The sequence below is a fragment of the Mauremys mutica genome, unplaced genomic scaffold (genome assembly GCF_020497125.1).
Source record: "Mauremys mutica isolate MM-2020 ecotype Southern unplaced genomic scaffold, ASM2049712v1 Super-Scaffold_100237, whole genome shotgun sequence".
NCBI classification, from domain to species: Eukaryota; Metazoa; Chordata; order Testudines; family Geoemydidae; genus Mauremys; species Mauremys mutica.
This window is the reverse complement of record NW_025423292.1, coordinates 1-24,512: the sequence shown is the minus strand read 5'-3', so window position 1 is coordinate 24,512 and position 24,512 is coordinate 1. Positions and strand designations below refer to the sequence as shown.

General features: G+C 49.8%; 5 non-coding genes across 5 annotated transcripts; 4 read left to right on the top strand and 1 right to left on the bottom strand.

The window, feature by feature from the left end:
- The first annotated feature begins 2,977 nt into the window (after positions 1-2,977).
- TRNAK-UUU lies at positions 2,978-3,050 on the top strand. The gene has a single exon. It is a non-coding gene; the product is annotated as a tRNA-Lys (tRNA).
- Positions 3,051-13,290: 10,240 nt separating this feature from the next.
- TRNAI-AAU lies at positions 13,291-13,364 on the top strand. Its single transcript has one exon. It is a non-coding gene; the product is annotated as a tRNA-Ile (tRNA).
- Positions 13,365-15,935: 2,571 nt separating this feature from the next.
- On the bottom strand, positions 15,936-16,007 carry TRNAD-GUC. Its single transcript has one exon. It is a non-coding gene; the product is annotated as a tRNA-Asp (tRNA).
- A 2,938-nt stretch (positions 16,008-18,945) lies between these two features.
- LOC123360229 lies at positions 18,946-19,162 on the top strand. The gene has a single exon (XR_006575985.1). It is a non-coding gene; the product is annotated as a small nucleolar RNA U3 (small nucleolar RNA).
- Positions 19,163-21,351: 2,189 nt separating this feature from the next.
- TRNAK-UUU lies at positions 21,352-21,424 on the top strand. Its single transcript has one exon. It is a non-coding gene; the product is annotated as a tRNA-Lys (tRNA).
- The last annotated feature ends 3,088 nt before the right edge of the window (positions 21,425-24,512 follow it).

Sequence of the window (24,512 nt, the reverse complement as noted above, 5' to 3'; positions counted from 1 at the left end):
TAGACTAACAGACGTACAGGAGCATAAGCTTTCCTGGGTGAATCCCCACTTCGTCAGATGAATGGAGTGGGAATTCTGTGCCTGGTTAGCCGACTACAAAAGCAGTTTCTCCTCCCTTGGTGTTCACACCTCAGCTACTAGAAGAGGACCTCATCCTCCCTGATTGAACTAACCTCCTTATCTCTAGACTGATTCTTGCCTGAATATTTATACCTGCCCCTGGAAATTTCCACTACATGCATCTGACGAAGTGGGGATTCACCCACGAAACTCATGCTCCAATACGTCTGTTTCTCTGTAAGGTGCCACAGGACTCTCTGTCTTTTTGAGGTGAGTGCAGCTTGCTTGGGATGGTGCTGATGATGGATAGAAAAAGGGCTGGAGACAATGACAGATGAGACCACAGAAGGGGAAGGGGAATGGCAGCCCACAGGAGTGACGTGCCACATGGAGCAAGGGTGGGCATGATGCTGCCTTAGTCCCCTTGTGCTGCTGCTGGTGGTGGCGGGGGTCCCTGGACCCTTTTAAATTGCCCAGGGGCAGCAGGCGGGACCGGGGGGACACTCCCAAGGGCCTAACGTTGCTTTGCACAACAATAAATCTTGGAACAGGACAGAAATGAAATGGCAGCAGAACCGAAGGAATTAAAAGCCTCCGAATTCTTGTGTGTGCACTGACTCCGAACGGAAACTGTAATTTGACTCGCTTTGTGTCTGTGGCCAGTAAAATATCAGGACAAAATCATTCCAGTGATCGTGACCCTGGGTTTCAGGAGTTCTTTGGTCTTATTAAAAGTCTCAGCCATGAGACTCCAGGACATTTTAACAGGAAGAAAATCTCCTCTGTTCTGGTTTAGCCCCATTTGACTCCTTCTGCCCATCTTCTCCTGCCCTCGAGTCTCTCCTTCCCCATTGGGGCCATGCAGAGAGGAGCCCCAGTCAGTCTCTCTCACAGAGAGTCTGTATCCCATAAAGGGAGGGAGGGGTCACTCTAAAACACTGATAATGGGTAGGGGAGGGGTGTCTGTGATTAGGAGGAGAAAGGATGGAGAATTAACAGTGGGGCTCAGAGAGATTCCCCCAGACTGGGGAGATCCTCTGCTGCCCCCATCAGCCAGCTGTGGGAAGAACAACTTGGGATTGCATGGGGAAGCCACCTTTAAAAACACAAGTGTGTCATTTGATGCATCAGCCTTACAATCGCCAGGCAAAGGTGTGACCCACAGAGACTGATAACTGCCTGCTTCCCAGCTTTGTCTAAGAAGCACTTGCAGTGGTGCAACTGGTTAGTGCACAGTGGGGATACTGCTGGGGTTATGAATTCAACCCTTATCTGGAGCACTGGTTTCTATTACTTGTGTAGTTTCCCCAACTTGCTTTGCTTAATTCACATGGAAAGTGTCCTACTAGGAAAAGGAGAGTAAGTTCTTAAAATGTGGAAGTAGGTGCATAGCTTGGAAATATCCCCCCTGTGCTGCCATTAGTTCCAGTAGATTGTTCACTGGCAGCATGAATTGATTTCTTTGCTACTGTGAAAGCTGCCGTGAAAAGTATCTGGTCACCAGAGCTCCCTGCTTCTTCCAGCACATCTCTGGCTCCTTCCCTGCCCCAGTCACTGCTGTAGGAGGATCCTATATACATTGAGCCAAAAACTTTTCTAAGCCTTCTTAGTGCAGTTGGCAGTGTGTCAGGCTCATAATCTGAAAGTCCTGAGTTCAAGCCTCCGAGAAGGCAATGGGTTTTGCTCCCTGCTTCAGATTTTCTACAGGAAATCAGAGAAAAGAAACTAGAGGAGAGTGGTTTCTAGACACCCTCCCACCCATCTAACACACACATGCACACAGAGACTTTTCTAAGGCATTATCTTTTCCTTCTCTATGAAGCTTGTATTCTTCACAGAGCAAAATAAAACAAAAACATGCAAGTCCAAGCTTAATACAGTATGAAACTCAATACAGATCAAATCTCACCCTCAGAGATCTTCCAATAAACTTCTTTTGCAGATTAGACTTATTTCTTGTCTGGGCCCAATCTTTTCACCTGGTACAGTCCTTGTTCCAGCTCAGGTGGTAGCTAGGGGATGTCTCATGACTGCAGCCATGTTTGTTCAGTTCCACCCCCTTGTACAGCTTTGGTACAAGGCAGGAATTTTTTGTCTCTCTCCTGGGGAAGAGCCCCAGGTTTAAGATGGATTCCTGTACCAGGTGACATGGTCACATGTCCTGTGAGACCCCCAAGCCTTCATGCTTCCTGGCCTGACTCACAGATGGTGCAGGACAGAGCCATCTCCAGTCAATTGTCCTGGTTAATAGGAGCCATCAAGAGTCCAAACCACTATTAATGGCCCACACTTTGCATCATTACAACAGGACCTCAGAGTTATAGTTCATATTTCTAGTTTCAGATCCAAGAATGATCGGTTCATACAAATAGGATGAACACACACAGTAGATTATAAGCTTTGTAATGATACCTTACAAGAGACCTTTTGCATGAAGCATAGTCCAGTCACTTTATATTCACACTCATTAGCATATTTTCATAAAAACCTATGGAGTGCAACGTCACAGCAGGGAAAGGGTTTTACTGCAGCACCTGGCAGCAGTTGAGTTTCATGTTCAGGCTGTGGTATGAGTTCCTCCAGGTTTCTCGTAAGCACACAGGGACCTTCACGGGTGCTCTCAATACAGGAATGGCCCCGACACGATAAAGCGATGGGAATTGCATTTCCCTTTTTTATTTTTGTATTTCCAATGACATTTCTGTTTGTGATTTCATTTTGCTTTGTATAACTGTGTTTTCTCCTGGATTTGATATTTAACTAAAAAAAGAATAAGGCCTCAGGGGGCGGGATGGAGGAGCAGGCTGGGGCTAGGACTGCTAAGAGAGGGAGAGTAGCAGGTTTTCTGTATTGTTTCCTGCCCTCATTTTCATGACTAGGTTCTCTTGTGGATGAAATTTGGTTTGCTTACATGTGAGCCTGGCTAGCTCAGTGGGTAGAGCATCAGACTTTTAATCTGAGGGTCCAGGGTTCAAGTCCCTGGTCAGGTGAAGTGGGAACTATTCCCCTCAACATGAAAGAAGGTGTTTTTGCAGCATGTTATTTGACCTTTTTTCCCCAGGACTTGGCTTTTCACTAGGAAGGGCCTGGGACTGAAGGGGCAACTTCCTCACATGCCCACTGGCCTCTCAGTCTCGATTAAGAATGCTTCAGCTCCCAGAGGCCTAACTGCTGCAGGCCAACTTGGTGAGCAAATGCAGGGCTGCCCCCACAGGGTCATCCACACCAGAGCTCAGCAGAGGTCTGGGGGTTCCCTATTGGCCCCATGGTGTAAGGGCCAGCATTCGGGACTTTGAATCCTGCAGTCTGAGCTGAAGTCTCGGTGGGATCTGAGGACAATTCCTGTGCCACAAACCCTGCTGGGTCTTCCAAGGCTCTGTCTTGCTTTCTCAAAGGCCATGAACGCCTGTCTTTTGCCCGCTAGCTTGTTGTGACTTGAGCACAAGAGGGGACGTTTGATCCAGAAGCCTGGCCGTGCCTGGAGTCCTGTAGGTAGGGATGCGAGCTCCATTTCCTTTGAGTCCTGAAGCTGGGCTGCAGCCTGGCCTAGGAGGCAGCCCTATTGGTTGACCTACTGGCCCAAAGTCACTTGGGCGGTGTTGTCTTTCCCCAGGGATGCTGAAGGGCCTAAGGGAGGGAGGCTCAATACACCCCCCTATCAGTCAGGGCGGAAGAGGAGGGCTACAAGAGTTTGCAGGTTGATGGCTGGGCCTTCTAGCGTTCGGTTGGGGACGAGGTGGGGAACGCGAACTGGGAGAAATGGTTGCTGGCCTGTGAGGAATGGCTCAGCCGGTGGCGGAAGGGGACCTTGTCATTAACCTCAGCCATGTGTTTCCCCCTGCTCCACGAATGCTGCTGAGACCGAACACGATGGCCTTCCACTTCTTGTGGGGCCATAGGATGTCCCTACCTAGTCAGGAGAAGTGCGGCTTTTCTGCTGTATTAGAAATGGTGGTTGGGCCTGGTGGGCTTTGAAGCCTTGTACGGCTCTACTTTTTTGTTTTTCAATTTTCAGTGGGTGGCTGAGCTGGAGGGCAGGTCAGGCCCGAGGGGAATGATGGGACAACCATAAAGAACCCAACTGACTCTTCCGATATGGCCGTATTTTTTTTACCCCACTGGGTGCAGCACCGGGTATGGGATGGCCGATATTGGCGGAAGGGGGAGGAGATTAGGAAGGCCTCCCCCCCCCCGTGTTCTTCTATTCCCACCTTACATCCTACAGGATTTTCAGTGGGTGGCTAAGTGGAAGGTACTTCCAAGATGGCTTCATCCGCAACAGTGGCCACCCTCACAGCAGTGGCAGCCACAGCAGCAAGCCCCCCCCCCCCACTTCGGCTCAGTCTGAACAGAGGTCAATGTACCACTGGGTGAGACAGGCCAATTTTAGGGAGCTTCCTCTGAAGGTGAGCAACTGTTCCCAGAACTTACTGACAAGAGCTTTAAAGTATTTGCAAATGTGCACGGCCGGCATGTGCAGAGCAAAGGCTGCCCGGGGCACTGTGTCAGGCTCTGGCACCGCTTGAGACAATGGACCATCTTCAGCCACCAGGCGACCCAGGATCTAAGGCAGGAATGGGGTGAGGAAGCAAGTCAAGCTGAGCAAGGCAGGCAAAAATTCATCTCACCTTCGTGGGCGCTCGCAATGATACCCTTTTTGTGTGCCAGGGCTGACAAAAACCTCCCAGACAGGCCAAAAAAGCAGCAGGGGTATTCTATCTGCTACCCAAGATCCATAAACCTGGAAATCCTGGATGCCCCATCATTTCAGGCAATGGCACCCTGACAGCAGGATTGTCTGGCTGTGTAGACTCCCTCCTCAGGCACTATGCTACCAGCACTCCCAGCTATCTTCGAGACACCACTGACTTCCTGAGGAAACTACAATCCATTGGTGATCTTCCAGAAAACACCATCCTGGCCACTATGGAGGTGGAAGGCCTCTACACCAACGTTCCACACAAAGATGGACTACAAGCCATCAGGAACAGTATCCCCGATAATGTCATGGCAAACCTGGTGGCTGAACTTTGTGACTTTGTCCTCACCCATAACTATTTCACATTTGGGGACAATGTATACCTTCAAGTCAGCGGCACTGCTATGGGTACCCGCATGGCCCCACAGTATGCCAACATTTTTATGACTGACTTAGAACAATGCTTCCTCAGCTCTCATCCTCTAATGACCCTGCTCTACTTGCGCTACACTGATGACATCTTCATCATCTGGACCCATGGAAAAGAAAACCCTTGAGGAATTCCACCATGATTTCAACAATTTCCATCCCACCATCAACCTCAGCCTGGACCAGTCCACACCAGAGATCCACTTCCTGGACACTACAGTGCTAATAAGCGATGGTCACATAAACGCCACCCTATACCGTAAACCTACAGACCGTTATACTTACCTACATTCCTCCAGCTTTCACCAGAGCACACCACACAATCCATTGTCTACAGCCCAGCTCTAATATACAACCGCATTTGCTCCAACCCCTCAGACAGAGACAAACACCTACAAGATCTCTATCAAGTGTTCTTACAACTACAATACCCACCTGCTGAAGTGAAAAAATAGATTGACAGAGCCAGAAGAGTACCCAGAAGTCACCTATTATAGGACAGGCCCAACAAAGAAAGGAACAGAACACCATTAGCCGTCACCTTCAGCCCCCAACTGAAACCTCTCCAGTGCATCATCAAGGATCTACAACCTATCCCTCACTCTCACAGATCTTGGGAGACAGGCCTGTCCTTGCTTACAGACAGCCCCCCAACCTGAAGCAAATACTTACCAGCAACCATACAACAAAAACACTAACCCAGGAACCTATCCTTGCAACAAAGCCCATTGCCAACTCTGTCCACATATCTATTCAGGGGACACCATCATAGGACCTAATCACATCAGCCACGCCATCAGAGGCTCATTCACCTGCATATCTACCAATGTGATATATGCTATTATGTGCCAGCAATGCCCCTCTACCATGTACATTGGCCAAACCAGACAGTCTCCACGTAAAATAATAAATGGACACAAATCACATGTCAAGAATTATAACATTTGAAAACCAGTTGGAGAACACTTCAGTTTCTCTGGTCACTCATTTACAGACCTAAAAGTCGCAATATTACAACAAATAACCTTCAAAAACAGACTCCCATGAGAGACTGCTGAATTGGAATTAATTTGCAAAGTGGACACCATTAAATTAGGCTTGAATAAAGACTGGGAGTGGATGGGTCATTACACAAAGTCAAACTATTTCCCCATGTTTATTTGTCCCTCTACTGTTACACACACCTTCTTGTCAACTGTTGGAAATGGGCAATCCCGATTATCACTACAAAAGGTTTTTTTCTCCTGCTGATAATAGCTCACCTTAACTGCTCACTCTCATTATAGTGTATATGGCAACACCCATTTTTTCATGTTCTCTGTGTATATCTATATCTATATCTATATATCTTCCTGCTGTATTTTCCACTGCATGCATCTGATGAAGTGGGTTTTAGCCCGCAAAGCTTATGCTCAAATAAATTTGTTAGTCTGTGTGGAAGCCAGGAAATAATTAACAAGGATTTGAAGGGATCTTAATGAATGTCAGTTACTTAGCATGAGTTAGGCTAGCTGTGACCCTAATGACGTGAGATTTGTAGAAGCAAGATAATGTGAGACAGAGTGAACTGTGTGAAAAGTTATTACGACCTTGCAATTCAGATAACCGAATATGCAGTCTTGCTTTTTCTTAGGAGTGAGACAAATAAGATAGCAGAAAAGCTTATGTATAAACAAAATGTATTTGTTGCTTTTTACCGTCTGTATTATTGCTAGAAATTGTCTGTAACAAAGGTATAAAGCTTGCTGTAATTGTTTACCAGTTGAGAGACCTGTCTGGGACTGGGGTGACCCTGTGTCCTATGGCACTCTCTCCCTCCATTTTAATTACTGGAGAAATAATAAAGTATTTGATTTTGCTGCACCCAAACAAAAAGCGAGAACTAAGTTTTTCTCCAACAATTTGGGGGCTCGTCCGGGATGGCAATGCCCATGGACCCACAGATGGCTACTACGGATCATTCCCCTTCGAACCCCATGGCGCCACATGAGAGGTATGAGACCTTTTGAAATCTCTATTGGGGTATCGGAGGAGGACTGTCCGTGAGGACGTCTGTCTCTGTTGGGCTCACGCCATCTGAACTTATTGACTGTGCAGCAGGATCAGATGCAAAGTGGTATTGGGGAGAGGCCCCAATAAGGTTAGTTTATAGCAGTACTGGGAACTGCTGAGTTGGCCAAGGTAAATGCATAGGTAAATGCATAAGGTAATGCATAGGTAAATGCATTAGAATGCACCGGTGCTGAGGGGTTTTTACCACCTCAAGAGGGGTTGTCATACCGCCTCATGGTATTGGTCCGGACCAGGTAAAGATGCATCGTGGTTAAAAAAAAAAAAATTAAAAAGAGATAAAAAGGTTAAAAAAAGGGTTAAAAAAAAAGAGGCCTTGGTGTGTGTGGGTGTGTGTGTACACCAGTGTGAGTGATCGTTATCGGAAGACGCCCAGAGTACCCTGTGAAGCGGAAGCTCATGATCAGGACTGCTCTAAGGCAAGCCCGGTAACTAGTGGATCTTTAGGAGATCCGACCCACGGTGGGCTGACTCAGCCTGGCATAGTCCGGCGAGGAAGCTACCTGGGTCTAGGAGTGTGTGAACCCATCTTCCCTCCCCTTTCCCTTCCATGTGGGCTACTGACAATCTGATCATCTCACTGGATGCAATCAGAGTAAGCGGCGCCGTCTCCCAGAGACTAGCCGATGCTCTTTGCTGAAGGGAGGTGTAGGAGAGTCGTAGTCTTCCTTGTGAGTCTCTCCTGTGTGAGTGCCCTGTAGGGAAAGATCCTTAGTTTCTGAGCCGCTAGCACGGACAAGGCACCCTCTGTGTGTGTGTAAGTGGAAAATGGGTAAGGGACAGTCTAAACATTCCACCTTACCCCCTAAGGGTACCCCAGCATATTACATGTACGTACATTATGGTCCTAAAACCTGCAGGTATTTAGAGAATTGGAATCTTCACACGTGTGAAAATCCATCTAAACAATGCCCATTAGAAGGTACCTTCAATCTAGATAAGATCATATATCTCAGAGGAGCCTTTAATCACCAAAGAAAAGCCTCTGACACAGTGTGAGCAATTTGTCTAGGAACGGGTTAATTTGAAATTCAGCTTAGCCCAGAGATAAAGGAGAAGTTGTTTTGTGTTCAAGGTCAAGAATCAGCGCGGACTATGCTGAGTGCAAAGAAAAACTGCTTTCAGCCTCAGCTGATGTGGAAAAATAGAGACGGAGGCAAACCAAAGGCAGTACAAGTTACAGAATTGGAATTATATTTGCAAAGCTTAACTTTCCAGTGAGACATGTGTGAGTATTAAAGTGGCTTAAGGCTTGGGGCATTCATATTTTTCCTGAATGAGGTGGGAGCATTCCCAACACTCTCCATTGTTGTTTTATTATTTTTAATGAAGCTTTAAAATTTGGTTATATGGTGTGTTTTCTTCCCTCAACCTCCTGCAGTGTCAGTCTGATCACCTGACATGAGGGATAAATTGGTAACAGGAATTTGTCAGTTTGGTGAGCAACTAATAATGCGGGAGCCCTGCAGAATTTACATCATCTATCTGTTTTACCCTTGTTATTTTATGTTTGCTTTGTTTAGTATTGTTGGTGTTATATGATAAGGATTGTATGATTAAAGGTGAGCCCTAATAGAATAAGGACACACTATCTGGTTTTGGTGCACTATCTAGTTTTGGTTCTGTTCTGTTTAACCAGTTACTGTTGTTTTTCTGCTCTGTTCATTTGGGTGTTAGGTGTGTGGGCGGAACTGAACTTCTCATTTGTAATTCCTCAGAGTGGAAGCCATGTGTGCGATGAAGCTCTGAGGTTGTATTGAGATCTTTCTATCCCGCCCCCTGTAACGGACAATGTAATAGAAGTAGAAAAATCTGGCTTAGACTGTAATTTTCTCTGCTTTCTGTGTAATTTTCTTTCCTGTTTAACTGTCAGCAGACAAGTGGGTGGGTCTCTGGGTAGACCCCCTATAGTGGTTTGGATTATGTGTTAAGTAAATGGCCTTTACCCAATGGCCATGTATTTTTGCCCAGGTGGTGAGCCTTACAAGGGAGGACTCGGGTAGTCCTGTGAGTAGAAATGTTTTGGGGAAAAGGCCAGAAGGGTGGGGCTAGTTGAGAAGCTCACCATCCTAGCTAAACTGGTAGTGGAGCAAATTGGTGCCAATGGAAGGGACGATTCAGCGAGAAAAGAAGGATCGGGCCCAAGCGGGCAGGCAACAGACAGAGAGATTGGAGAACAGGTTGGAAACTTTTGAGGGTGTAGTGGAAAGAAGGAGTAAGTGAATATAAGCATGAGGATTTCAAATACTCAGGAGGATATTTGGAATGGTGATTTGAGTTGATAGAAGTGTCTGTTAGGAGACAAGCAAGTGATTTTTAAGGAAAGTGAAAAGTTGACTCTGTAGTTGCTGGAGGGAACAGCAGTTGAACTTTGTAAAAATGCTAAAGAGAAGGCTTCTTGGTGTCTTTAAAATGTTTGTAAATAAATTCAGGCAAAGAAATTATTAGATTGCAATCATTTGGCTATGAACAATTTTGTTAAATCAGTTGAAGAATGTATACAGTGTTATGTAATGAAAATTGTATTAGGCTCTAAGGACACTGTAAGTGGTGGTGTTTTCTTTTAGTGTTTAAAAGTTAAAAGTAAAAAAAGCAAGCCACAAAGCATCTGTGTTAATGCACATTATCTAATTGATAAGGTAGAAGGGGTCCACTGAAACCTGGGCTGCCTATGAAACACATACGAGAAAATATGGGGTAATTCCTCTGTTTTGCTTAGAATCAACAAGAGTATTTGTATATTTTAAGTATTTAACTGCCCAGAAGGGGTGGACCTCTGTTTTTGTCTTTCAGATAATCAAAGAAAACTAATGCCAGCTGCACAGCATTCAACGTACCATGATTTACTGGCACGGTCATAATTATGTTGTGTGCTCTATGTTCTGTCTTGTGGTGTTTGTCTCGTGGCCAGAATTCTTGTGTTTAATATTTTCATGAGATGGTCTTATTTGAAATCAAGCGGAAGTGTTGGATTGAAATGCAGATACTTGTTTTGTTCAACTTAGAATACAAAGTGTTTGGTTACATCAGAAAAATGTGATATACTAAAGTCTAATACATTTTCTTAAGTAAGAGAAAGAAACTACATTGGCCAAATCTTTTAATTGAGAATTGTTGTTAAAATTTGCATACTGACAGACGTCCTCACGGACAGTCCTCCTCCGATACCCCAATAGAGATTTCAAAAGGTCTCATACCTCTCATGTGGCGCCATGGGGTTCGAAGGGGAATGATCCGTAGTAGCTGTCTGTAGGTCCGTGGGCGTTGCCATCCCGGACGAGCCCCCAAATTGTCGGAGAAAAACTCAGTTATCGCTTTTTGTTTGGGTGCAGCAAAATCAAATACTTTATTATTTCTCCAGTAATTACAATGGAGGGAGAGAGTGCCATAGGACACAGGGTCGCCCCAGTCCTGGACAGGTCTCTCAACTGGTAAACAATTACAGTAAGCCTTTATACCTTTGTTACAGACAATTTCTAGCAATAATACAGATGGTAAAAAGCAACAAATACATTTTGTTTATACATAAGCCTTTCTGCTATCTTATTTGTCTCACTCCTAAAAGACGCCAGCCTGCATATTTGCAAGGTCGTAATAACTTTTTACACAGTTCTTTCTTGCTTCTAGAAGTCTCACGTCATTAGGGTTACAGCTAGGCTAACTCTTGCTAACTGACTGACATGCATTAAAATCCCCTTCAAATCCTTATTAATTACTTCCCTGCTTCCACATAGGGGAGAGGCTTCACACTCCGCCGGCGCAGGGTGACCTTTGGGACTTCCCTGGACACCATCCTCCCACCGTCCACAGCCAGACCCCCCAAGCCCACACTCGAGCCCACCCCTCCGACAGGAAGGAGCAGGAGGACCACTCCGCCCAGGGGCACCACCACTCAAAGTCAGCTTCACTTGCTTCCTCTTCTACCCCTTTCCTCCCAAGTTATGCGCGCCTCACGGGAGCCGGCCCTGGGAAGACGCAGGCACGGCACTCTGACTGGCGCAAGCCAGCCAAACGCCCACACCGAGAGTTTAGCACGGGCTCTTGAGGCACTGGAGGAACCCCATGCAGACGCACTGACGGAGCTAAGCTTTACGGCCAAGGGCCCTACCTGTGCAGAAAGCCAACTTGCTTGTGAAAAAGACTCCTCGTTCCGCTCCCCTTCCAAACTTCCAAATGCCTCCAAATGGGAAACCACACACACTGAAACACCCAAACGGTCCTAACGCTGGGGCCAGGCGAAAAAGTAAAGCAAGGAAAAGATTTCTAAATGGCCACCCTACCAGAGTCGTACAGCTCCACAAGTGAAACCCCTGGGAGGGACATTACACAGAAAAGGGGAATGGAAAGCTGTCCAAATTGAGATGCTGTGGAAAGGTACAGCCCCATCGCTACTCCTACTCTGCACACTTCTTGCAACAGCTGATGAACGGCCAGGTGCTTTTCACATCCAAGCCCACGCCAGGGAAAGACCTTGAGAAGTTTCCCGTGGCTTGCCTGGTTCAGCTGGTCAGAGTGCGGCACTCGTGGAGGCAAGATGGTGCAGAGGAGCCCCTGGGTGGCTATGGGCCTGGGGAGGATGGTTTTTGATTTTTCGGCCTGACCGCTACGGGCAGCAAGGCCAAAAGTCAGATGGCCGACTCTCCCGTCCACCACGCTCATCAGGAGCCCTTAGTCGACAGGCTCGGAGAATGCGGGCATCGCCCCCCCACTACCTCTCCCATGCAAAGCGAGCGCTCTGCCGCTTGAGCTAATTCCCTGCAGCTGGCCTGACTCTCAGGCACCGGGCAAAAAAAGGCAAGGGCTCTGTGGCCTTAAGCAGAACACAGCCTGAAATGGGGGCGGGGCGCTACCCAGAGCTGGGGAAGGGGGTCCGAGTCCCAGCCACGCTCCTCGGCACAAACACCAACGCTCCCTCCCTGGAGTGTGTCTGGGCTGAGAGTTAGCCCCTGAAACAAGCACCAAACTTCAGAAGACAACGCAGGGATAGATCACTTGACGATTGCCTGCTCTGGCCATTGCCTCTGAAGCGCCTGGCATCGGTTACTGTCAGAAGACGGGATAGTGGCCTAGATGGACCATCGGTCTCACCCAGGAGGGCCGTTCCTATCTTCACCACTTTCCTCTAACCCAAGCAAAGCCAGGAGCAGGCCCAGCTCAGCAACTCTAGCAGACTCCCTGGCCCTGGCCCAGCATACAGCAAAGCGACCCTGCCTCTGCCAGGATAGACAGCCACCGACTCCCTCTTCCAGACCAATGCAGCCCGTCCTCGCTTTGGCTGTCTCCAAGCTGTCTGCGTGCTCTGCTCTGCTCCACGGCTGCCATGCTGCCTGAGATCAGGAGGCTGCGAGATCTCACGGTCTCAGCTGAGCTGGTATCGCGTGCCACCCCGCCCATCTCCTCATTCCCTTCATGGACCCCTGGGATGTGAGTAATCCTGTATTTGAGTGGCTCTCCCTCCCGGCCAATGAGCTTGGCGTAGACTAGCAGGGAGGGAGGAGGAAAGGGATTGTGCTCCAGTGAGAGCTCAGAAAGAAAGGTGCAGGTCCCCCACTAGAGCCCAGCCCAGCAGAGCAAAGCAGAGCAGAGCAGGCTGGAGAATGTGTGTATGGGTCTGACTACTTCTCCCCTGCTCTTCCATTTGAGCTAACTTCCCCCAGCTGTCTCCAGGCTCCCAGTCAGCGCAAGGGGGAGAAGGGCCGGGGAGGAAGAGCTTTGTGCTCCGCAAGGGCTGGCTTTTTGGGAGGCCAAGCGGGGAGAGGGATGGAGGCCACTGGAGGAGCTGAGCCGGCTGACTGTCCATGGCTTCTAAAAGAAGGGCAAGAGAAGGTCCCGGGGCTGCCTTGCCGCTGGAGAATGCAGGCATTGATCCCGCTGCCGCTCGCATGCGAAGCGAGCGCTCTACCACTTGAGCTAATTCCCCTACCTTGGCAGGGGGCATCTCGATCCATCCATTCGATAACGGAGGCCACATCGTTCCCCACGCCAGCCAGTGACTCCTTCCAAAAGGGTCAGGCAAGGCAGGCTTTGCCGTCGGCTGGCTAGCTCAGTTGGTTAGAGCATGGTGCTAATAACACCAAGGTCATGGGTTCAAGTCCTATGCTGGCCACTCCGGGAGGGAGAGGGTGGCTTCTGCTCTTTTGGCTGACTGCTAGGGGTGGCAGAGGCCAAAACCAGGTGGGACAGGAGCGGGCAAGAGCCCTGCTGGGCGCAGGCGCCGGGCAGGACCAAGTTCCTGACACCTCCCTGGGCTCCTCGCTCCACCTGCTGCCTGAAAGGAACTTGGAAACGGGTGAGCCCGGCCGGCTGCCTTCCAGGCTCATAGGAGGCCAGGCTTGAGCTGCCCGCCCGTGAAGCCAAAATCGCAGGCCTGCCGGCTCGCCCCCATTGTCGACAGAGGGTTGACCTGATGGCCCGAATTCTTGCCGGCCGCCAGCTCCACCCAAATGGACCCAACGCCGGATCACGCTCCCCAGCCCAAGCCACAGAGGAAGGCTTAATACTCGGCACCCCAACCTAGGGGAGAGGCTTCACACTCCGCCGGCGCAGGGTGACCTTTGGGACTTCCCTGGACACCATCCTCCCACCGCCCACAGCCAGACCCCCCAAGCCCACCCCTCCGACAGGAAGGAGCAGGAGGACCACTCCGCCCAGGGGCACCACCACTCGAAGTCAGCTTCACTTGCTTTCTCTTCTACCCCTTTCCTCCCAAGTTATGCACGCCTCACGGGAGCCGGCCCTGGGAAGACGCAGGCACCGCACTTTGACTGGCGCAAGCCAAATGCCCACACCGAGAGTTTAGCACGGGCTCTTGAGGCACTGGAGGAACCCCATGCAGACGCACTGACGGAGCTAAGCTTTACGGCCAAGGGCCCTACTTGTGCAGAAAGCCAACTTGCTTGTGAAAAAGACTCCTCTTTCGGCTCCCCTTCCAAACTTCCAAATGCCTCCAAATGGGAAAACACACGCACTGAAACACCCAAACGGTCCTAATGCTGGGGCCAGGCGAAAAAGAAAAGCAAGGAAAGTAATAAAAGAGACATGAGTGGTAATAATTGGAGATATACCAATCTCCTAGAACTGGAAGGGACCTTGAAAGGTCATCGAGTCCAGCCCCCTGCCTTCACTAGCAGGACCAATTTTTGCCCCAGATCCCTAAGTGGCCCCCTCAAGGATTGAACTCACAACCCTGGGTTTAGCAGGCCAATACTCAAACCACTGAGCTATCTAAATGGCCACCCTGCCAAAGTCGTACAGCTCCACAAGTGAAACCCGTGGGAGGGACATTACACAGAAAAGGGGAATGGAAAGCTGCCCAAATTGAGATGCTGTGGAAAGCCACAGCCCCATCGCTACTCCTACTCTGCACACTTCTTGCAACAGCTGATGAATGGCCAGGTGCTTTTCGCATCCAAGCCCACACCAGGGGAAGACCTTGAGAAGTTTCCCGTGGCTTGCCTGATTCAGCTGGTCAGAGTGCGGCACTCGTGGAGGCAAGATGGTACAGAGGAGCCCCTGGGTGGCTGCGGGCCTGGGGAGGATGGCTTTTGATTTTTCGGCCTGACCGCTACGGGCAGCAAGGCCAAAAGTCAGATGGCCGACTCTCCCGTCCACCACGCTCATCAGGAGCCCTTAGTCGACAGGCTGGGAGAATGCGGGCATCGCCCCATCATATGTTTATTCCCCACTTCGAACTTTAGCATCCACAAGATGGGGACCTGCATGGGCCCCTCTCAACTTAAATCCTAGTTTAGATCTGGTAAAGCTGCCACCCTCTAGAAGTTCCAGTGTCTAGCACACGCCTTGTTCCCCCAAACCTTCCCTGGGGAACACAGATCCAAACTCCTTGACTCGTAACCCTAAGGGAAATAAACCATTCCCCCACCTTCTTCCCCCTCTCCTAGTTGTTGGGAAAGATACCTTGATTCAAACTCCTTGAATCAAACAAAGAGGGATTCACTTTTCCCCCTCCACTTCCCCTGAAAATCCAAACAAGGGAAGAAATCAATCAGGTTCTAAAAAGAAAAGAATTTTATTAAAAGAAAGAAAGAAAGTACACTATCTCTGTAACACCAGGATGGAAAAACCACGAGGCGTGCTGCAGGATAGCCCCTCCCCACCAAAAAGCAATGCCGTGACCCGGATTCGAACCGAGGTTGCTGTGGCCACAGTGCAGAGCACTAACCACTATACGATCACGGCCAGGCGCTGGGGGTACAGGAAGCAACCCAGCGGAAAATGCTCAGCTCTGCGCTCTCGGGGCGGCCACCTACCTTGCCGGCGGCCACAGGTCTTTCTCAAGTCTCCCCATTACAGTCACAGGTCAAATGCTGAGCAAAGGAAAAAAGACAGGAAGCCAATCCCATGCCTGTCCCTTTTTCTGTCTTCCTCCACCCCTGGACCGAGTCCCTCCCTGTTTGTCTGGGCCATTGTCCTCATGGCCCTGGCCAGCCTATTTCCCATTGCCGCTCTGAAACGTGCCACACGTGCAGGCCCCGAAGGGGGAAGGCCAGGGAGAGGCTTTGGCTAGGGCCAGCGTGTCTTTGCGAGGTAATTGTCTCTCTGGAGGAGAAAGTCCTCAGTTCGGGGTGCAAAGGGAAGTGGCCGTAGAAGAAGAATGGAAGGCATGTGGTGGGCAGGCCAGGGATTTCTTTGTTCCCTGCCTTGAAAAGGGGTCACCCTCCCCGTCGGGGAATCAAACCCCGGTCTCCCGCGTGACAGGCGGGGATACTCACCACTATACTAACGAGGAAAGGGGCATAGTGAGTGGCCCCAGCTCCCACAGACCAGCTGCGGTCAGCGTACACCTACACCGTCGCATGGGCCCCAGCAGGCAACAGCACCCCTGGCCCTCTTCTGCTTCCCAAAGGCTTTGGCCACAGCAACAGCCCTGGGAAAAGCCCTGGCCCTCCTCACCTGCCCTTGCCCAGCAGGACGCCTTTTCGGGCCTACACAGCTCCTCACACAACACCCGCCTGGGACCTTGCCCTCCCCTACCAGCTCAGCAGCACCTTTTTTCCTCTCAAAACCTCCTCTTGCCATCCTCCCCCTTCCACACTTCAGACTCACCTCATCACAAACTCACCCACGGCCCCTTTGGCTTCTCAAGCGCCTCTGGAGGGACGCAGCTTCCCAGGCACGCGGATCCGGCTGATGGCTCCCAAGTGTGCAAGTCCGTCCCCGCAGAGCTGCCCCATAGGGTGACATTGAAGAAACTGTGGAAAACGGGACGGGGTGGGGGGTAATAGGCTCCTATATAAGAAAAAGTCCAGCCAGACCAGCCTGTCCCTTTAAACATGGGACATCTGGTCACCCTGGAGCAGCCCCGCACTCCTGCTCCCCGGTTGGTGCGTTTGTAACCCAGGGGCTGAAGCCGACGCGTGAAAGGGAAGTGAGCGAGCTCGGAGCTCTCCGGCGCCACCTGTTGGGAGCAGAGGGCAATGACTGAGCGACGTCCTGGCTAATTTAAATATCACCTGGTTCTCTGCCGGGTGGCTCCACTGGAGAGCTGGGGCATGGCCTGAGTGTGGCAGCACCTTATTTGCATATTAAAAGCGGCAGTTTGGGGCCATTGGGGTAAAATATGAGTAAGTTTTGGGGTTGGGCCCCACATGTTTAGTGCAGGCTGTGGGGAGCCGGGCTGAGCAGAGCCTGCCCCGACGGGGAGTGTGTGTGGTCACCCTGAGCTTGGAGCATGTTGCCAGACATGGGGAAGGGGCTGGGGGAGGGGGAAGGTAGGTTGGTTTTTCTATTTTTGGTGGAGTTTCTTATGTAAATTGAGAGTTGGCTTGGGGGAGGGAAATTGCGACTCTTTCTTTGGGGGTTGTTGGGAGGAGTGACACAAGCGTCCTTGGTGGTGGTTGCTGCAGTGGGGCTCTCTGGGTGCTTGAGATCAGGGGCGGTTCCTGGTTGGCTGGTGCCTTGGCCTGCCTAGTGTTTTCTTACAGCTGATCTCCCATTGGCCCTCATGTGGGGTGTGTCTCTGAAAGCTGGTCTCCCATTGGGCCCTCCCCAACTGACGTTTCTGACAGGCTCAGCTCCCATTGGTGACGTTGTCTGACAGCGCTGCGGGGCGGAGCCGCCAGGGCCTTGTGCGCTCAGAGCTCAGCGCCGCCCGCGAGAAGCGGCGCGAGGCCGCGCGGGGCCGGGTCCCGCTGCCGGGCGGAGGGACCGAGACCGCAGCAGCGGCGCCGCCTCCCGCCTGGCGAGAAGCCGCAGCACCCGGGGGGGTCACAGGGCGCGAGGGGCTTCCGCGCGCGGCTGTTTCCTGCCGGTCGCGGGGTGATGGGTCCTGCCCGGGGCGGCCGCGGGGTCCCGATGGCAGCGGGGGGCTCTGGCGTCCGCCCGCCCGCGGCGGCTGGGAGCTGCGGGGCCACCTGCAATGGCCGGGGGCTGCGGCGTCTCCTCACCCCCCCCCCCCGGTGACTGGGAGCTCCGGGCTCTGCCTGTGGTGTCTGAGCGCTGGGAGCTCCTCTCCTGCCTGGGGCGGCCGGGAGCTCCGGGGGCTTCGGCGCTGTAGGGTCTGTGAGCAATGACGTGGGGCTGCGTGGTCCTCCCGCCATCAAGGCCTGTTGGGAAACCCTGGGTCCATCCGCAGCGGCTGGGAGCTCTGGGGGTCCACTCGTAGGAGCTGCAGGGTCCATACGCAGTGGTGTGGGGCTGTGGGGGCTCCCCCGCCACCCATGGCTGCTGCCATACAGGGAGTATATATTGTGTGGCTTCTGCTCACATGACACAGAGAAAGTTGCCTATGCAGCTCACAATGGTAAATAGGGTCAGACCAGAAGATATCTTCTTTCCAAGTGGGAATTGTGCAGGGAGGAACAACAAACCTAGTGCAGCTGTGTTGCCACTGTCCACTAGCACTGAAATGGTTCAGAATGCCTTGGTTCAAGTGGCACCGGTTCTAAAAGCAAGGGTGATTTAGTGCTGTGGTTCTCAAACAGGGGTATCCAATGGTCTTCCAGGGGGTACATCAACTCATCTAGATATTTGCCTAGTTTTACAACAGGCTACATAGAAAGGACTAGCAAATTTGTAACAAATTAAAATTCATACATTGATTTGTTTATACTGTTCTCTGTACTATACACTGAAATGTAAGTACAATACTTATATTCAAGTGATTTATTTTTATAAATATTGCATCTGATTTTGTAAGCAAGTACTTTTTAAGTGAGGTAAAACTTGGGGGTATGCAAGAGAAATCAGACTCCTGAAAGGGGTACAGGTGTCTCTAAAGGTTGAGAGCCACTGATTTAGTGCAGGTACCACCGGTAACATAGAACCCTGCAAAAACTTCTAGTGCAGGTGAATTTGAGAGCAAGCCAGAGAGAAACAGCTGCAGAGCATGCTAGAAAGGGCTGACCTGTCCGGATTGTCTGTGCCTGACAAGCTGTCATGTGGTATGGAGGAGCCTGTGAGAGGTATGGCAAAGCAAGAGGGTTTGATTAGTTGCTAGGAGCTCCACATGCTAATCAGGAGGTGTGTTTCTGTAAATAGCGACATAAACATTTTCTAATGGCCAGTGTGCTAAAGCTGTCTCGATTGTGCTTTAAGGAAATGGGGACCTGATTTTAGATTTTTGTTCTTTAATTCGCTGGGGGTGAAACCTGCTGTATGAAAACATTCACCGTGGGAAGAAAGCTTGTGCACATTAGCCTGGGTGTGTAGCCGAGCACAACTTTCTTAAAACTATACTTTCAAGGATCATTTCTATAGTTTGTAACTAGAGAAGTGTGGTTGAAAGTGTCTGACCTTGCTAACCACGATGAGGAATTAAAGTGTTTTTTTCTGAGCATGAAGTGAGTGGATAGTGGTGCTTTAATGCATCTGCTGTCTGCTATTGATGAATGTTCTTGCTTTCCTTTTGGGAAACTGAGAGGAAAAGAACACAGACTGAGTGGTTAGTTCTTATAAAACACATTTAAAAATAAATGTTTTGGTTTTCTTTTCTGTTATCTGAATTTGTTTAAAGCTTTTGTGCAGTTCTCTTTAGTGGCAAGTCTTAATTTGATTTGGTAGAATTTAGAAAAAAAGTAAAGTTGTGAAAATAGTGTTTTAAAGGTCTCTAGTTCAGTACTTATTGAAAGATTTTTAAAATTTTTTTATGTTCTTCTCTCTCTTTTTTTCCTGTAATCTATTTGAGAATTTAGGTAGGGTCTTGTGTCTGCACGTTCTTTTCCTTTTCCACTTGTCTCTCTGCTTCTCTCTTCTTCCTTTCCCATTTTTCAGGAAGCCCCTATTTTTACTTCTCCTGCTCTGGCAGGGGGTACGCAGTTTGCTCTTGGCCCCAAGCCCATCAGACAATCCACACAGGATCTGAGAGTTGCTGTCTCTTGGCTGTATAGTGGGTAGAGGGTTCTAAAGCTGTCTCAGGGTATGTCTACACTATGGGATTATTCCGATTTTACAGAAACCATTTTTTGGAAACCGTTTTTGGCAAGTCACCAAAGATGGTTTCCAGCCAAGCCAAGCCATCCCATCCCATCCCATCTGTTGTTTTACAAATTGACAATGACAGTTACAAGTTATATTATACTATCTGTTGCTGTCATGGGTGCTCTTGGCTAGCCTTGGTGAGGTCAGCCGGGGGTATATGGACAAAAATGGGAATGACTCCCCAGGTCATTCCTTTCTTTAAGTTTTGTCTAATGGAGAGTAAGTCCTATCTAGACTATCAGGTAAGCCTACTAAAGACCTAGAGAGGCAAATGGTGGTTCCAGGTCAGAATCCCAGACATCTGGCAGAAATGATGAGCTGCATGCTATTCTAGGGGGTGCCCCTGCAACAACCCCACCCATTGCTTCCCTTCTCTCCCACTGCTTCTGGGCTAACATTATACCCCATTTGTGTGATGAAGTAATAAAGAATGCACGAATTTGAAACAACACTGACTTTATTGCCTCTGCAAGTAGAGCTCAAAGCGGGGAAGGGAGAACAGCCTCCAGCTACTATGATATTCCAGGCAGGACTGAATCTCCAGGAGACAAAGCTTAAAGAAGAGAATGACCTGGGAGTCATTCCCATTTTTGCCCAGGCATCCCTGGCCCACCTCACCAAGGCCAGCCAGGAGCACTCACAGGACGATGATGACAGATATCAGTCCTACTATAACGTCTGCACGTGGGAAGGGAAGGAAAGTGGATGCTGCTGTGTAGCACTGCTGCACCGCGTCTGCCAGCAGCATCCAGTGGACATACGGTGACATTGAAAAAAGGCGAGAAACAATTTTTTTCCCTTTGCTTTTGCGGGGGGTGGGGAAACATATACCCTGAACCACCTGCGACAATATTTTTGACCCTTCTGGCTTTGGGAACTCACCCAAGAATTCAAATGGTTTTCGGAGAGTGCGGGAACTATGGGATAGCTACAGACATCAGTCGCCCCTCCCTCCATGAGCGTCCATTTCATTCTTTGGCTTTCTGGTACACTTGTCTCAGCTCTTTAAGTTTCAGCACCGTGTTGAGTCCCTGCTGTGGCCTCTCTTCACCATAGCCTTGGAGATTTTTTCAAATGCTTTGGCATTTTGTCTTTTGGAACGGCGTTCTTATGGAACAGATTCATCTCCCCATACAGAGATCAGCTGCAGTATCTCCCGTACGGTCCATGCTGGAGCTCTTTTTTGATTCTGGGACTGCATGGTCACCTGTGCTGATCGGCGCTCCACGCTGGGCAAACAGGAAATGAAATTCAAAAGTTCGCGGGGCTTTTCCTGTCAACCTGGCCAGTGCATCCGAGTTCAGATTGCTGTCCAGAGCAGTCACAATGGTGCACTGTGGGATAGCACCTGGAGGCCAATACCATTGAATTGTGGCCACACTAACCCTCATCCGAAATGGCAATACCGATTTCAAGCGCTACTCCCCTCGTCGGGGAGGAGTACAGATACCGGTATTAAGAGCCCTTTATATCGATATAAAGGGCTTCGTTGTGTGGACGGGTGCAGGGTTAATGTGATTTAACGCTGCTAAATTTGATATAAGCTCGTAGTGTTGACCAGGCCAGAGAGAGCAGCAGGTTTTCCCCTATTGTTTCCCGCTCTTGTTTTCTTGACTAGTTTCTCCTCTGCACCAACTTGCTCTTTTGCTTTGTGAGCCTGGCTAGCTCAGTTGGCAGAGCATCAGACTTTTAATCTGAGGGTCCAGGGTTCAAGTCCCTGGTCAGGTGATAAACTACTCACCAAGATCTTATAGAGTCTTTCTCACATCCACTTTGATGTTACTTTTTCTCTTCAGGATTTTCCCTTTCCTCAGAGGGGCCTTTTTGTGTGTGGGTTTGAAGGGGCAACTTCCTGACAGCCCCTCTGTCCTCACAGCCTGGAGGAATAAAGGCCTCTGGGCATAGAGCATGTTCCTTCCCTGCACACACACACACACACACACACACACACACACAAACACATACAAACACACAGAATATCCCTAAGGAATTAGAATCACCTGCTGCCTTCCCCTTTCCTGCTGGATCCCCAAACGAGGATGCTCTTCAGCCTAAACTCATGTCCCCTCTTTTCCCAGTGCCCCTCAATCCCAACCCTCAATTCCTCCTATGCTCACTGCTCCTCACTCCCAACCAGAGCCTGCTCCTCTTCACCCTTCTCTCTCTGTCCCAACCCACAGCCCCCTCCTATTCCCAGTGCCCCTCAATCCCCACCCACAGGCCCCCCTCCTCACGCTGCTCCTCAATCCCAATGCACAGCTCCCTCCTTCCCTCCAGCAGCAGGTGCTTCAGACCCCCTCAGGAAGATTTTCGTGCAAGGTTTCATTTATGAGTCTGCATGTGGATTTTACAGTATGTTGGAAATATGTTGGGTTGCCGAAATGATCACTTGTGGCTGGTGTTGGATTCCCAGTCTCCATGTTCTAGGGGCAGGAGTAAAATAAAGGGTTGTTTATCCTTGTTGTGTGACTCCAAGGGCAGCAGAACTGGACTTGGCACATCCTGATGAAGGGACACACCCTCAATTCAATAGCACTTGCTAGGCAGGGGACAGGGGTTCCAAAGTCAAGGGGGTTGTGTCCTGGGTCCTAATACTAAAATTTAGGTGTTAGACCAACCCTAAGACAAAGTGGCAGTGGCGGAATGAGTGAGTCTCTAGACAACATAGTAAGTATGGGGCCTTCTTATTTTCCCCCTTTTCCACCCAGGATGGCAGGTGAACTCTACAGAGGCATCTCTGGGCTTGCACTGACTAAGGACAACAGCTGTGAGTGGGGTGCAGAGAGGGGATGGTTCATCTTAAAGGACTTTTGGTTGCTGGACTTACGAACCATAGGGAGAAAGACAGTGCCTAGCTTATTTGGGGGTGGGTTTTTCCCTCGTGGTTTATGTTTATGTGTTGGGGCTGCTGACATGACTTCTACTAACTCTGGGCTTACATTGCAGTGTAGACATATCCTGAGAGGGCATCTATACTGTGACAAAATCCCGCTGGCCTGGATGGTCTGATTTGGGCTCCTGGGGTTCAGGTTGTGGAGCTAAAAACTACAGCGTAGACATCTGGGCTCAGACTGGAGCCCAGGCTCGGAGACCCTCACCCCTCGTGGGGTCTCGGAGGCTGGGCTCAAGCCCAAGTGTCTATGCTGTTATTTTATAACCTTGCAGCTCAAGCCTCACAAGCCTGAATCAACTGACCCAGGGTTTGAGAATAGTGACTTGGGTGTGTTAATGGCTGTGTAGACATAATGCTAGGCTATGTCCGCACTGCAATGAAACACCCACGGCTGTCCCGTGCCAGTGCAGGCTCCTAGGGCTTGGGCCGTGGGGTGGTAAATTTGCAGCGTAGACATCTCGGCTCAGGCTCAATACCGGGCTCTGAACCCCACAAGGTTGGGAGGGAGTTTAGCAAGGAAAAAAGGTAGAACGGCAGTGGAGTATTACCCTGGACTCAATGGCATTTCTCCATTGGTCTGTCTGCTTTCGGGCAGGGACAATAACACGTCCTGCTGCATTTGTTATTTCAAAGGGTGGTTTAGGATTTTCATTCTCACACATGGTGCACAAAGCAGGACTCAACCCTTGGTGCAAACTAAATGAGCTGCTCACAGGTTCTGGCAGCGACAATGAGCCATTTGGTGTGAGAGCCCAGACCTGCCCCGTCCCAGAGGGAGGGGTCATCTGCGAGGGGCTTAGAACACTCATCTACCAGCTCCTAACTCCCAAACTTTCAGTAACTCTGTTATCAGTGCCTGTGAGTGTAATTTAAACCATAAGAACAGCCACCCTGGGCTAGACCAAAGGTCCATCTAGCTCTGTATTTTGTTTTCTGACAGTAGCCAATACCAGGTGCCCCAACAGCCAGTCAATAAGGCACCACTGGGAGTTGAACCCAGGATCTCCTATGTACAAAACAGAGGCTTTAGCCAGCTAACCCACTGTGCCTGCCTGCAACTGAAGTGTCATGTGTGCCCACACCTGACTCCCTGCCTTCCCCACCGGGACCTGACAAGCTTTGCTTCTGTTTGGATTCTGCAAAGCAGAGGAGCAGGTGAGGTTTTCCTTGCAAGCTGTGTGTGTGTGTGTGTGCGAATATTTGGCCAGGTCTGCACTACAAAGTTATTTCAGCATCATTATATTGCTCAGGTATGTGAAAAACACACAACGCTACCTCGGTCAACAGCTTGTGGCTGGTGCACACACTGCAATACCACGTCTGGCGACAAAACTGCCCTGTTTTGGTGACAAAATAAAACGACCTCGACAAGAGGCCTAGAGCTTTTTGCAGCAAACTTAAAGTGACAAATTGTCAGTGTAAATGCTGCTGGTCATTATATCACCATAACTGGCCTCCACCAGTATCCCACCATGCCTGCCGTGAACTTGCCTGCCCTGCATTCCTGCTATAGAAGCTAGGCCCCTCCCCTTTCATAGCTCCAGAAAGTTCTGACAGCTAAGCTGCTGTCTACACTGGGATTAGGTTGATATAACTGCATTGCTTGGGGGGGTGTACATTTTTTACACCTCTAAGTAATGTAGTTACACAGACCTAATTTTGTAGCGTAGACCTGTACAAATAACCACTCACCCACACAGCTCCTCTGCTTTACAGAATCCAAACACGAGCAAAGCTTGTCAGGGCCCAGTGGGGATTGGCAGAGCATCAGGTATGGGCAGACACGGCACTGTAAGTAAGAGCAGGTACCATTGCTTAGCTGGTTAAACCCACTGCGTTGTAATCAGGAGACCCTGGGTTCAATTCCTAGTGGTGCCTTGGGGAGTGGCTTTTGGGGCACCTGACATTAGCTACTGTCAGAAA